Source organism: Ovis aries, chromosome 3 (genome assembly GCF_016772045.2).
Source record: "Ovis aries strain OAR_USU_Benz2616 breed Rambouillet chromosome 3, ARS-UI_Ramb_v3.0, whole genome shotgun sequence".
Taxonomy (NCBI): Eukaryota; Metazoa; Chordata; class Mammalia; order Artiodactyla; family Bovidae; genus Ovis; species Ovis aries.
The window spans coordinates 5031650-5046069 of record NC_056056.1 but is presented as its reverse complement, the minus strand read 5'-3'; positions in this window follow the sequence as shown (position 1 = coordinate 5046069).

Here is a 14420-nt window from a genome sequence, read left to right as displayed (position 1 = left end):
TCTGTGAAGACAGAACACCGGCAGTCCCGGCTGTCAGGCTGGCCCAGCCTGCAGACAAGCTTTGTGAAGCCTGCTCACTGTTTAAAGAAAGAAAGTGAAGTCGCCCAGTCATGTCCGACTCTTTGCGACCCCATGGACTGTAGCTTACCAGGCTCCTCCATCCATGGGGATTTTCCAGCACTGGAGTGGAGTGGGTTGCCATTTCCTTCTCCAGATGATCTTCCCAACTCAGGGATCGAACCTGGGTTTCCTGCATTGCAGGAAGACGCTTTACCATCCGAGCTACCAGGGATCCCTGATAGCTCAGCTGGTGAAGAATCCTCCTGAAATGCGGGAGACCCAGGTTCGATCCCTGGGTCAGGAAGATCCGCTGGAGAAGGGACAGGCTACCCACTATTCTTGGGCTTCTCTTGTGACTCAGCTGGTAAAGAATCTGCCTGCAATACGAGAGACCTGGGTTTGATACCTGGGTTGGGAAGATGCCCTGGAGAAGGGAAAGGCTACTCACTCCAGTATTCTGGCCTGGAGAATTCCATGGACTATACAGTCCATGGGGTCACAAAGAGCTGGACACAACTGAGCGACTTTCACTTTTGCTCACTGTTTAGAAAATTGAAATAAGCTGTCCAGGTTTAAAAATTGTGAATTGCATCTTAAAATTCGATTTTGACCTTCTGTTGAAAAAAGGGGCCCGGTTCCTCCACCGCGGGGGTGACCTGGGAGAGCTGCCTTTCTGAGACCCGGCCTGTGGTCAGGGGGCTTGTGACAGTCCCTGTCACTGCCTGCGACCACGCCCTGCCTTTCCTTTCACTCGTGTGACCTGGCTGCTCCCACAAAGGCGTTCGAGTCCGTGAGTCTTGGATGATACGCTCTCAAGTTCTCCGCCTTTGCCCCCTGTGATCCTCTGTTTTGAAACAGCTATGAGTCTGTGAGCTCTCATTTCTGAGATGCTGCGTCTCTGGAGCCCTTCTTAGACCTGCTTTAAATTCAAGCCAGTCAGGCTTGCTTAATATTTAACACCTTTGTGAAGCCAGAGCCCTCGCAAGGGCGCTTGCCCCGTAAACGGCCCCGGGTGGCTGTGTGTCTTCCCCTCTCACCCCATCGCGCACCCTTTCCTCTCCTTCCGGTCTGGCTGCCTCGGTCAGGTTGTGCTATTCACCATGTCTGATCCCCACAACGGCCCCCTTCTCCCTTTCCAAGTCTCACCACCTCAGACCTGCCAGCAGAGACGAGAAGAAAAAGCCCCTGTTTTCGGAAATCAGTCTGAAATGAGTGATGGCGCCTGAGAAACTCTCATGGGTCAAGGGCATGACCTTGAATTCTTGGGTGTGGCAACCTTGAGATGGCCCCTCCATGGGATTTTTCAGCTTCCTTTCTGCGTTCTCTTCAATATTCTAGACGATTTGAGTTGTTCTTCCAGTGATTTCTGGATGATGAAGATATTTCTACTATTAAATTGAAGATCACCAGCTTTGGACTGACTCCATTTCGCAGAGCGGACCTTAGGGTCCCTGGTCCTTAGAGGGAGATGCTGGTTCAATGCCGATAGTCCTCTGCCTCGGGATGTCTGTCCTCTGATGCCCAAGGCAGGAGTCGGAGCTCTCTGACTTCATCTCCTGTTCCCCTGCAGCTTCCCCTCCTCAGCACCGCCCCACCACTGTCCCCAGGCCAGGACATGAATTGCTGACCCTGTAAAATGCACAAAAAGGAAACTGAGGCACAGACGAGGGCAAGTTGGTGAGAGGACAGAGCCTCTTCCTACCTGTTGCTCTCTCCAGATGCTCGCCCCTTTCCTCCTTCCTGCCTGGCTGGGAGGGACACAGGGGCTGCCGTGGCCTTGGGGAGGGGGAGAGGAGATGTTCTCCCTTTAAACATGGATCAGCAGCTCTCTCCACAGCTTGCCTTCCTTAAAAAGAAAACTTGTCAAGGTTTACATCAATAATAGATAATGGTGCATCGCTGTGGCAGGTTCCAGCCAGAGGCTGTTTTGATATTTCCTAGAGAATTTGTCAGCAATCGCACAGTCAAGGAGGAGTGGGGGCTGGGGGTTGGTGGGAGGGGAGGCAGCACCTTCATTAATTTCTCCTCATTTGCATTCTCACCGTTAAATAATGTATTGATCATTCTCTGTGTCTGCAGTCCTCTCCCGCCCCTGAGCCATGCTGGGGTCCTCCCTGCTATGAGTGATGAGATGATCACTGCCCTTTGACAGCTAGGGCAGTGTGGGGGGCAGGGAAGGGTATTTGGGGGACACCCCACAGCCCCTCTGAGCCTGCCCCCAGGATCCTTACAGACAGGAACTCCCGATGTCCCGGGTATCCTTATCTACCATTCATCAAATCGTTACAGGAGCTGGTCCTGGACCAAGTGGTTTACAAGGGCAATGCTGTGAAATCCTTGCCACATGCCCCGTGAGGATGGCACTGTTGTTAAGCCCATTGTACAGATGAGATAAGTGAGGCTCAGGCAGGTGACAGAGCCAGGAAGCGGTGGAGCTGGGTTTGAACTCTGCTCTGCCTGGCTCTAAAGTCAGGGCTCTGGATCTCTCAACCTGCAAACCTCACACCTTCCTGGGAAGCTTCCCAAGGGCAGTGGGGGAGCCACCCTTCCCTGGAGTTGAGTGAGAGAAAAGGGCAGATATGTGATGAGCTAGGAAAATGACGGTCAGCTCTGGGGTGGGGAGGAGAAAAGCAAGGCTAAGTGGTGGACAGTCCGAGTCACTCCACTCTGCACTCCAGTCAGCTAGTGCAGAGCTGACACTGGCTTGCAGAAGTTCTTGGGAGACAGATTTGAGGTTCCTGGGACCCCTGATAACAGAACGAGGCTGCTTTGGGAGGGTGTTTCAGAGAAGGACATCCACCTGTCAGAGGCGCCTGCTTCCAGTGCTTATATCTGAAAACAAAAGAACACCACTGAAGGATCTCTATCCCAACTGGGGATTTACTAATTAAACGAGGCTCTGTCTACACAACAGAGCATTATGCAGCTAGTAAAAATGACTCCAGTGGCATTTTTATAAAGAGATGTGCACAATATCTTTGTGTGAACAACGCTGGGCCTGAAGCCGGGGTGGAGCTTGACCCCGTGTATGGAAAATCGTGTCCACCAGGGCGTACCCGGACACGTGTGTGGAAGGGCAAGAAGGCATACTGCGGTCTCAGCCACCTGGCTCGGGGTGGTGGGACTTGGGCAATTTTTCTTTTCTTTGCATTTTCCTATATTTGCTAATTGCTCCTGGACATGTATTTCTTGCACAATCATCAGGCAGGTAGATAGAAAGCTGTGAGGGTACCCAGAAGAGGGAAGACACAACCGTAGGGACTTCGTCTTCAGCGTCTAGGGTGACATCCGACATTGCACCTCTGTGCTCCCCTGAAGTCACCCTGAGCAACCCCTCCATGCATCGGTTTCCTCCACACTGAGAATGTCCTTCATTCCCTACAGAGTCTGTATCAAGCATCCCGCTTATGTCCGGCCCTGCAGAGGGACCTGGGATCAAAACAGACAGACCCTTCAGAGAGATTCAGTGACTTACTCAAGGCCACAGCTTTGAGGAAGGGGCAGAGCCTGGGTAGAAACCCAGGTAACCCAGGTCTCCGCATTCTGAGCTGATTACTCCGCCCGCCTCTCTGTCCTTCCCCAGGTAACTGACCAGGTGTGCCGGGAGCCAAGCTGGGGGCTGATGACATAACGATGGCCTCCCCAGGAAAGAGAGCTGAGCTTTGCCACATTCAGGAAGGGTTCCCCTTTCTGCCCAGAGTTTCACATCGGCACTTCAGCACTATTTTTCAGAGTTTCATTTCTGCCTTATCTCTTGTGGTCAGATGGGCCTGGGGGAGTTTATAGTCTCTAACCTGCTTCTTCTTTTTTTTTTTTTGGCGCTCCTTGTGGCTTGAAGGATCTTAGTTCCCCAACCGGGGATCAAACCCACGCCCCCTACAGTGGAAACACGGAGTCTTAACCACCAGACCACCAGGGAAGTCCCGATTTTTTTTTTTTTAATATATACATCACTTTGTTAATTTTCTTTCAATTTAAATGACAGCCATTTTAAACCTTTGTCCTTCTAATATTTTGGTACTTAAATGTTTTTCCTCAGCTTTATTGAGGTGTAACTGACATATAACACTGTGTGAGTTTAAGATGAACCATGTGTTGATTCAATACACTTACATATTACAGACTGATTATCACCATGGCGTTAGCTAACACCTCCATCATGTCTCCTGGTTACCGTTTCTTTTTGTGATGAGAATATTGAAGGTTTATTCTCTTAGCAACCTTCGAGGATATAACACAGTATTATCAGCTGTAGTCACTGAGAGAGCCTTATTTTCAAATTAGCTTAGGACTACTTGGCCTGAGTGGAAAATACTCTCTGTGCTGAGAATGCCACCAGAGTCTGCCGGGGTGTGGAGTAGGGGTGGGCGGGAAATTACTCTGTCTCTGGAGACTCCCTCAACTCTCACAACCCCTGGGGAGCACCCAGCCTGGCTGGTCAGTTGCCCTCATGCACCCAGCTCTCTGCTTTGTAATCGGAACCTCACCTGGCCCCCCAACATCCCTATGAGACTGGTGCTGATAATGTCTTATTTCACAAATCATCAGACTGAGGCCTGGAGAATAAGTGACACGCTCAAGGTCACATTGCAGAGCCAGAAATCAGAACCCAGATCTGCTCAGCTCAGAGCCTGACTCTGGAATCCCTGCTTGTTGCTGTTTAGTCACTCAGATGTGTCTGACTCTCTGTGGCCTCTGGACTGCAGCATGCCAGACTTCCCTGTTCTTTTCTGTCTCCCAGAGTTTGCTCAAACTCATGTCCATCCAGTCAGTGATGCCATCCAACCATCTCATCCTTTGTCATCCCCTTCTCCTCCTGCCTTCAATCTTTCCCAGGATTAGGGTCTTTTTCAGTGAGTCGGCTCTTCACATCAAGTGGCTAAAGTACTGGAGCTTTAGCTTCAGCATTGGTCCTTCCAACGAATATTCGGGACTGATTTCCTTTAGGATTGACTGGTTTGATTTTCTTGCTGTCGAAGGGACCCTCAAGAGTCTTCTCCAGCACCACAGTTCAAAAGCATCAATTTTTCAGCGCCCAGCCTTCTTTATGGTCCAACTCTCACATCCACACATGATTACTGGAAAAACCATAGCTTTGACTAGATGGACTTTTGTCAGCAAAGTGATATCTCTGCTTTTAATACGCTGTCTAGATTTGTTACAGCTTTCCTTCCAAGCAGCAAGCATCTTTTAATTTCATGGCTGCAGTCACTTTCCACAGTGATTTTGGAGCCCAAGAAAATAAAATCTGTCGCTGTTTCCAGTTTTCCCCTTCTATTTGCCATGAAGTGATGGGACCGGATGCCATGATCTTAGTTTTTTGAATGTTGAGTTTTAAGTCAGCTTTCAGAATCCCTGAGCTCCGTGCAATATTATAGAGCAGAGTTCAGCCACTCACAGTGGCAGGGGGCAAGAGACGTGAGGATGGGGAAGTGGCAGAGGGTCTCTGGAAAAGGGCAAGCTTAGGTGGGGGGTGGCAGAGCCTGCTGGTTTGCCTGCCCGCGGGGACCCTGAGGACCTGTGGGCTGACTGGTGCCTGTACCTTCCCAGGAACTTAGTTTGGTTCGTGGAGAGAGCCAGCGGCACAGAGGCACTGGAAACTGAGTTTATGGATCTATACAGACTTAATAGAGATCGATATAAACAGGAGGTGGGAGTGGAGGTTATGGATATAAACATGTATCTAGAGTGCAGCTAAACCAGAAGTATAAAGACACAGCAATCATTTCCTCATTTGTGTGCTCAGTAAGCACCTGCTGAGCCCCCACGAGCCGTAGCCGGGATGCTGGGCTCAGGGCCACACGCAGATGAAAAGGGTGCAGTACCACCTGTGTCCACAAGGGGCGCCCTGAGAGCTGGCGCTGCTGAGCCGCAGGGCCCGCGGTTACTTCCCTGACCCACTGGGACCACCTCTGCGAGGATGCTGGGGACCCGAGACCAGGGAGCCAGTGGGGGAAGCTCCGAGTCATGGATGGGGCTCCAGCCACAGGTCTCCAGGCTCCTCCCTGCACGGCCTTGGCTCTCATGAGCGTGGGGGCTGGCCTGCCTTTCACTGGGTCCCCAGTGCCCAGCCAGCACAGCCCGCTCAGGGCTGCCGTGTTGAACAACCCTGGGGGCGGGGGGCATCAGCTCAGGTTCTGTGGGAATGGTGCCCCTTGGCCTTGTGCATCTCGGCAGCCCTGGTCTCTGCACTGACCAGGAGCTCAATAAATGCTCCACGGAGGGGGGTTGCTCAGGAGGCCACACTCAGACTCACAGACCACCCTCTTGGCTGATCCGTGAACCCAGAACACAAACCCTTCTCACCTCGGGGAACGTCCAGGTCCCCTCAGGCTCAGCTCAAGTGCTGGTGAGCACGCCACCCTCCTCCTCGTCCCTGTCCACACTCTACCCCTCGTCCATGCCCACCTCTGTGATGACGGGAAACCTTAGCAAGGGGTTTACTGTATACCGGGCAGTGTGCCACGGTTCCGAACAAGCCACCTACCTCATCTCATTCTTACAACAACACAGGGGGTTGTTGCTACCTCCCCATTTTACAGATGACAAAACTGAGGTGCTGAGAGGTGAAGCAACTTGCCCAAAGTCACACAGCCTGAAAATGGCAGAGGTGAAGCGATAATGCCAGCCTCTCTGACCCAGAGCCCCCCCTTCCATTGTGCTAAGCTCCACGTGCAGCGTGGGCCCTGTAGCAGATATGTAGGGACCCGTGTGTCTGCCTTGAGCTCCTTGAGGAAAAGGAGGGGAACCAGGATCCTCTCCCCAAACTCTGAATGCTCCCCCCACCCCACACCCAGCCAGTGGGCATTTCGGATTCACTACCGGAGACAGTGCTGGTTCAAGATGTCCCAGGGCTCAGGTCTGCAGTGGATGGGGGTCAGGAGGGGAAGGGGAAGAGAGACAGGGAGGGCGAAGGGGGGGTCGCCACTCAGGGGCACCCTGGGCTAATGAGCAGAGAGGCAGAGAACCACCGGTGACAGGGCAGAGCGGGAAGAGAGGCAGAGATGAAACATGTGGAAGCACCGAGTTAATGGAACTACTAAGTGCTTCATATTTCCTAGCTAATGAGGCCCCTCTGCAGGAAGGAAAGGCCGGGACAAAAAGGCACTGTGGCTCAGTGGTGACTCCAGGCACTGGCGCTAATGAAGTCACCGGAGGCTCGGAATTCCTTGGGCTCATCTGACTCAGCTCTGGGGTGATGCTATTTTCATTCACCAAAGGACTTGACCAAAGAGGGCAAGTCCCCTGTTAAAACGATGTGCGTGGGGGGCAGGAATTTGGAGTGGGGACAGGGACATGGTGAGGGGCCTCACACGGCGGAGGACCCGGGATGGATCCAGGGACTGGGAGGGCGCTCCCAGGAAACACATCTGAAAGGGTGGAAGGAAGCCAGAGTCTGCCAGGTGGGGCCAGGGCTCAGGGGGCGGGCGCGACACACTCTCCTGGGAGGCGGCACAGCACGCTCGCTGCAGACACACTCGGACACTCGACGAAGCCCATGAATTGATAGTTATCCAGCACCTCGTGCGTGCAAAGGGCAGAGACCAGCAAGGCTGGGATCCCAGGGGAGCCGAGGTCTGTCAGCCTCCCAGCTGGGAGCAACATCCTGCCTGCTCTCTGCACACACCGCGCGTTTCCTCCTCCCTCCCTGGTGCCCCCGCCCCGGTCCTTCATGCAGCTCCTCCTCCCTGGCACCGGGTCTTTGCACCTGTTCCTCCTCATGCCTGGTGTGCTCCCTGCTGTCGATTCCCTCACAACCTCAGGTCTCTGCTCAGACGTCCCCTCCTCCAGGGACTGCCCCTGCCTCCCTAGGTGAGGACGGGGCCTTGGATGTTATCTTGGTCCGCTGGAGTTGCTGTAACACATTGAGCGGCTTAACAGAAATGTGTTCTCTCACAGTTCTGGGGCCAGAAGTCCAAAGTCAAGGTGTGGACAGGGCTGGTTCCCTCTGGGGGCTCTGACTTCATCTGTTCCACGCGTCTCTGTCAGCTTCCAGAGGCTTCTGGTAATCACTGGTGGTCCTTGGGTTTTGAGACTTCCCTGGTGGCTCAGACAGTAAAGCGTCTGCCTACAATGCAGGAGAGCTGGGTTCAATCCCTGGGTCGGGAATATCCCCTGGAGGAGGAAGTGGCCACCCACTCCAGTACTCTTGCCTGGAGAATCCTATGGACGGAGGAGCCTGGTAAACTATAATCCATGGGGTCACAGAGTCGGACGCCACTGAAGGGCTTCACTTTCACTTCTCTCTCACTGCAGTCTCTGCTTACATCCTCACGTCGCCCTTTCCTCTGTGTGACTGAGTCTTCTTTTTAGTCTCCTGTAGGGACACGATCATTGGATTTCAGTTCAGTTCAGTTCAGTTCATTCGCTCAGTCATGTCCGACTCTTTGCGACCCCATGAGTCGCAGCATGCCAAGCCTCCCTGTCCATCACCAACTCCCAGAGTTCACTCACACTCACATCCATTGAGTCAGTGATGCCATCCAGCCATCTCATCCTCTGTCGTCCCCTTCTCCTCCTGCCCCCAATCCCTCCTAGCATCAGAGTCTTTTCCAATGAGTCAACTCTTCAACATGAGGTGGCCAAAGTACTGGAGCTTCAGCAATCAAGGGTGATCTCAATTCAAGATCTTTACCCTAATTACATCTGCAAAGACCCTTATTCCAAATAAGGAAACACATTCTGAGGTTCCAGGTGGGCATGAATTTTGGGGTGATCCCACTGAACCCACAGTCCGGCTGTACAAATCCACCACAATGGGAAATAGTCCATTATTGGTGTAATTACCTATTGGATGCTTGTCTTTCCAGTTGGAATTTCAGGTTTATGAGAATAAGGACCCGAGTGCCTCTGCAGTGCCCAGCCAGGGCAAGCACATTGTGACTGTTTGCAGGATGAATGATGAGGCTGGCAGGCTCTTGGAAAGGAGGTAAGAAGGGGCACACCCAGGGCCACCCCTGCCTGGAGGTGTATCTTTTAATCCCAGAGTGAAGAAGAGCGTCCTCCAGACAGTAAGAGAGAAGGGCTTCTATAGACCGGCTGACTGTTGGCAAGTGCTCAGGACAGGACGGGAGGACATGAGTGGGGGACCCCGAGATACTCTATGATGGGGGGTTGCCAAGGAGATGGTACCAGAGGCCAGAGTCAGTCCCACTTGCTTAGTCATCAGAGGTCTGCACTGAGTGTCTTCAGAGAACTTCAGTTTTCCTTTAAATCTTTTCATTTTGCTTCCCTGTCGTCCAGCCTAACAGTAAGTGAAGGGACACGGAGGATTAAAGAGGGCCAAGAGGAATCTGCAAGGGGGCTGTGAGCTGAAATGAGGATGCAGGGGTGCAGAGGCCAAGAGACACAGAGAGTCTGGACATATCACCAAACGTCTTGCTCCCTGCGCAAGGCAGCATGTCAGTGTGGTTAAGAGAGTAGGCTCTGGACTCAGGCTGGCCTGGGTTTGAAACCCAGATCAGTACTTGCTCACTGGAGGAATGTGAGCGAACTCCTTGTCCTCTTGGAGCCTTGTTCTCCCATCTGTAATATCTGTTTCCAAAATGCATAGACAGGACTTCCCCGGTGGTCCAGTGTTTAAGACTGCACTCCCAGTGCAGGGGGCATGCATTCAACCCCTGGTCGGGAAACTGGATCTCACATGCCTCAGTGAAGATCGAAGGTCCCACGTGCTGCAACGAAGACTTGGCACAGCCAAACAAATAAATATTAAAAAAAAAAAAAGACAAAGCAGCGTCAGGATGTACTGAGAGCACGGCACTGTGCCTGGCACACAGTAGGAGCTCGTAATATGTGTCAAGGTCAGAGGAAACAGGGGGTGGGGGAACTCAGGGAACTGCAAACAGGTTCAAAATCTCTAAGCTGAATTCCTCGAGGCTTTTCAATTCACTCTTGAAGTCCAGGCCTTGTCTGGTCAGGCACCACTGCAACCATCCCAGGAACCAGCCAGGCTCCAGCTGCCAAGCACCTCCATCAGTACTGACTGGCTGAACAGAGGTTGAATGAGTGAATGAGTGAAGGCATGCTGGTAACCCCTCTGTTCCCTGCACGCAGAGGCTATTCCCCACTTGCCTGGTCTTTCCTGCTTTCTGGTGTCCTCGACCAGCCTCCAGACTGCACTGGGACCACGGATCTTTACAGAATCCTTGCCAGTGTTGATTGCTGAGATGGACAGCACCCCAGCCCTGCCACCTTGCTCGCCCCTCCCCACCACTGGTGACTCCAGTGAATCTGATGATTAATTCCCCTCCAGAAATGTTCTGATGAAGCTGCATGCTTGTGCCAGGCAGCTTCCCACATCAAGGACGGTTTCACACAGCTGCTTCCTCTGAGACTTGTGTCCATTAGCTTCTGCAAGGGTCATGCAGTTCGGCTGGTTCCAAGGGGCCACCTCTGAGCAGACAGTCCCCTTGGAGGGAAGCTGTCCCCAGTCTGCCCACAGTGGGGACAGTCACCACTGGTCAAACCCAGGGACCTGGAATCTGTAGCAGGAAGCAGATACCTGGCAGCGTGGGGTGTTTTCAAAGGAGAAGAGATTAAGATGAATCACATGGTATTTCTGATGTTCAGCCATTTTTCCACCCAGGAAATTGGTGATTCAACCTAATGGGACCTTCTGAGATGCTCCGATAGAGAGGGAGGGGGGGAAGAGGAGAAAGGAGTCAGAAACAGGGCCGGCCCTGCTCTGCTCCCTGTCAGCTGTGCAGTTTGGGGAGCGTGGCCTCATCTCTGTGAGTGAGTGCATGAGTGATCACAGCATTGCTTCATGGGGAGGTGTGCAGGGTGCCTGCCTCGCTGCCTGCCCAGGTGGCTGCTACGAAACTCAGCGGCACGCTGGACTGCAGCTGTCTTAGCACTAATCAGCAAGCTGCGGAGGCAAGGGGAGGGTTTGGGGTTCTCCAGCTCACTTTCCCAGCATTCACTTCTTTAGAGTTGCTTCTCTGGCGAAGGCACTCAGGGGGCTCCAGAGACTTTGGGGAAAATGCACAGTAGCTGATACCAGAGAGGTGGGTCCTCTGGGGCCCACCCCCACTGGCGGGTAAGCCAAGGCCTCATGTCAGGACGCTGCCTGACACGGACAGGATGCTGGGCAAATACTTGCAGAATGAATGAGGCAGATGTTCGGGTGACCTCTTGGGAGACTGAGAACGAGGCTTTGTGAGTATGAGACACACACGCGCACGCCAGGATGGAGGTCTGAGAGTGGGCACAGAAGGAGAGCTGTAGCCAGCAATCTGGGGTGGGGCAGGGAAATCACTGGCACTTTGAGCCCAATGTTCCGGTGGGGCTGCCCTGGGCGCTCTCCATGGTGCTGAACCATCATCTCCGCCGGCGGGCCCAGCTGCCTCACTTCTGTCTGGGCTCAGCTGAAGCCTCTCCACCTTCTTTTAGAAATTCCAAGCCAGGGGAGACAAGTGGCAGGGTGTGGAAGGGAGGGTAGAGAGTGAGAGGTGACTCCAGATAAAGGCTGCTGGTCAGATACCACCAATGCCAGACCGCTGGAGGGGCGACTTTTGTTTCCACACCACCGTAGTCCCTAAGCAGTAACTCCCCACTGTGCGAAACCTGGGCACCCCTCCCCCACTGACTGCATTTCGACGCCATGTTTATGGTGAAAAGCAAACCCATCCCATGTCTCCAGACCTAGGATCTGTGCTCACACCCCTTCCTCTTGGCCACCAGCTCTCTCAAAGCATCCACTCTGTTCCTTTTGGCCCAGGCCTTTTGCTCACCTTCCCCTTGTCTAATCTACCCATCCTTTGCATCCTTCCAGGTCCATCCTCAGTGTCTCCTCCTCCAGAAAGCCCCTCTTGACCACCTCAGCCCACTTTGCCCTCTTGCTCTTCTGACCTCCTGCCGAACTTAAAGAGCCAGGTTTAGCAAGCAATGCTTCTCGAGCTGTCCCCCATGAGCTTTCTCTCTCTCACCACCTAGCCGAGGGCCCTCAGAGACTCAGATTCTTGTCCAGAATCGTCGAGCCTGGACTGTGTGTGAACGTCGTCGTCACTGCCATCAGTAGCAGAAGCCCATCAACCGCCGGGAATGAGCCCTAACACTGGGCTACAGTGGTGCTGGCTCTTCTCTCACTTCATCTCACTGAAAACTCACAAGAACTCCTTGAAGCAGGTCCAGTTATTATCACCATTGTAACGGAAGGCTCAGAGGGATTGAGTAACTTGCCTGAAGCCATACACGCACCAGAGCCAGGGCTCAAGAGAAGGTCTGTCTGACCTCAGAGTCCAGCTCTTAACTGCCAGTCCATCAGACTCACAGCAATAACCCATAACTGAAACACGCTGAAACCAGCTCTGTTCCGCTCTTTACTTGCGGCAAAATGCTAACACCCAGAAAACCAGTGCTGGAAGGAACAGACATAGTAAGGTTTTTCTACCTGGATGGAGCAGAGCACTGCAACCTTGCCCAGCCGCTAAGAGTTGCACTAATTTCTACAAACATTTATTGAGCACCGACTGTATGCCATGCCTTAGGCATTAGGATGAGCACTGAGTTACATGGTCATAAATACAATGCATGCTGACCCTTCCAGCTTTCAGAGAATCAGCTTTCAGAGAATCAGAAGAGGAGTCAGTGGCCAGGCCTCATCTTTCTCCTGGAGGCCCAACCAATAGGTGGCACCAGTTTCTCTGGTTTCAGAAAGACCTTGGCATATTCTGAAAATTGCCTAGACTCCCGGAGAGATAGAGGGACATTTGGGACCGGGGTTCTGAAGTTTTCAGGAGACGGTGAACTATAGATACTACTTGTCTTGATGGCTGCTCTGCTTTTGCAGGCTCTTGGATAACATCAAACCATGCAGGGAAGCCAGGGCAGGCCATCAGGATGGGGTTCTGCCTGTGCGTGTGGCGCTTGTGTGGTGAGGGGTGCACGCATACACCTGTGCCCTGCTGCATTTCTTTTCAATTAGAAACGTATCAGTGCTGACAAGAAACAGGAGCAGGAACATGATGAAATCATAAGGTTATTGGAGCATGGGTGCGCGACGGGGGAAGTAAGATAAGTGAAAATCAATTCTCCCCTCTGTGTGTTTATGTGTGTGTGTGTAGAACTCCAGCCAATGAGAAAACACTGCTTCTTCTGCTCTCAGAGCTGGTGCTGAGCAGAGCTAGGGCTCTCGGGGAGCTCCTGGAGTTGCAAGATTGGGGTGAACAGGGGCCCATCGGATGCTGGTACAGGGCCCGGTCACAATTCTCTCCTCCACGCACCCCCCCATCAAGCCCTTCTGGTCAGTTCCGTCCTGCTCAAAGCCTCCCCTGCTCCCACACCCTCCTCTCTGCCTCTCTCCCAAAGCAGCTGTCATCATGTCTAAAAGCCCAGGGCTTTAAAAAGAGCCTTTCTCTCCTCATCCTTTGATTCTGCCCCCGTTTCCCCCGGGTCTGCTGGAGAACAAAGCGCATGCGTGAGTGGGAACGTGTCCCTCATGTTGGCCTTCGTTTCAGGCTCCGTCGACCAGGGGGGCGTTCCGATCGCTGGCTCAGTGGCTTCCTCCTCTCTCTGCTGTAGGAGAGTCAATGCCTCCATGTGCTTCCTGAGTGAGAGAAGGGCTTCTAGTTGCTACCACTCAAGAGGAGAACTCAACAAATATTAGCGTCTACTGTATGCCAGACACCATTATAGTTCATGGGATCAAGCGGATGTCAAATCTTTAGACAGCAGCTTTGGCTCTCATGGAGTGGCTTTGCCATCAACCAGCTGTCAGCTCTTGAGCAAACAACCTCCCTTTTTCCATCTTCAAAATGGAGAGAACAAGAGTGTATCGTGGGCTTCCCTGGACTGGTGCAGTGGATAAGAGTCTGTCTGCTAATGCAGGGGACACAAGTTCAATCCCTGGTCTGGAAAGATTCCACATGCCATGGAACAACGAAGCTTGCACACCGCAACTAAGCCCATGAGCCCAGAGCCTGTGGCCCACAACAAGAGAGCCCACTGCAATGAGAAGTCTGGGCATCACAATGAATAGGCTTGGCTCACCTCAACTAGAGAAAGCCTGTTCATAGCAATGCAGACCCAACACAGCCAATAAATAAATAAGCAAAAGAGTGTATCATATATCCATCACCACAATAATGCTGCATAACAAACAACCCCCCAAATCACAGTGGCATGCAACAATTAGCATTCATTTCTGTGGGTGGAAGCAATGTATGCCCCTTCCAGGCCTGGCCACCAAAGCCTCCTGCATGGTCTCTCATAGATTTCTCTTTCCTCGCCTCTTCATCGGACACAGAGGGTCCAGTGAAGGACTTCAAGGCTCTAGGGCAAGGGTGGGAAAGCTGTGGCCCTCCACTTGTTTTTTTAAATAAAGCTTTATAGGAACACAGTCACGCCCATTCCTGTGT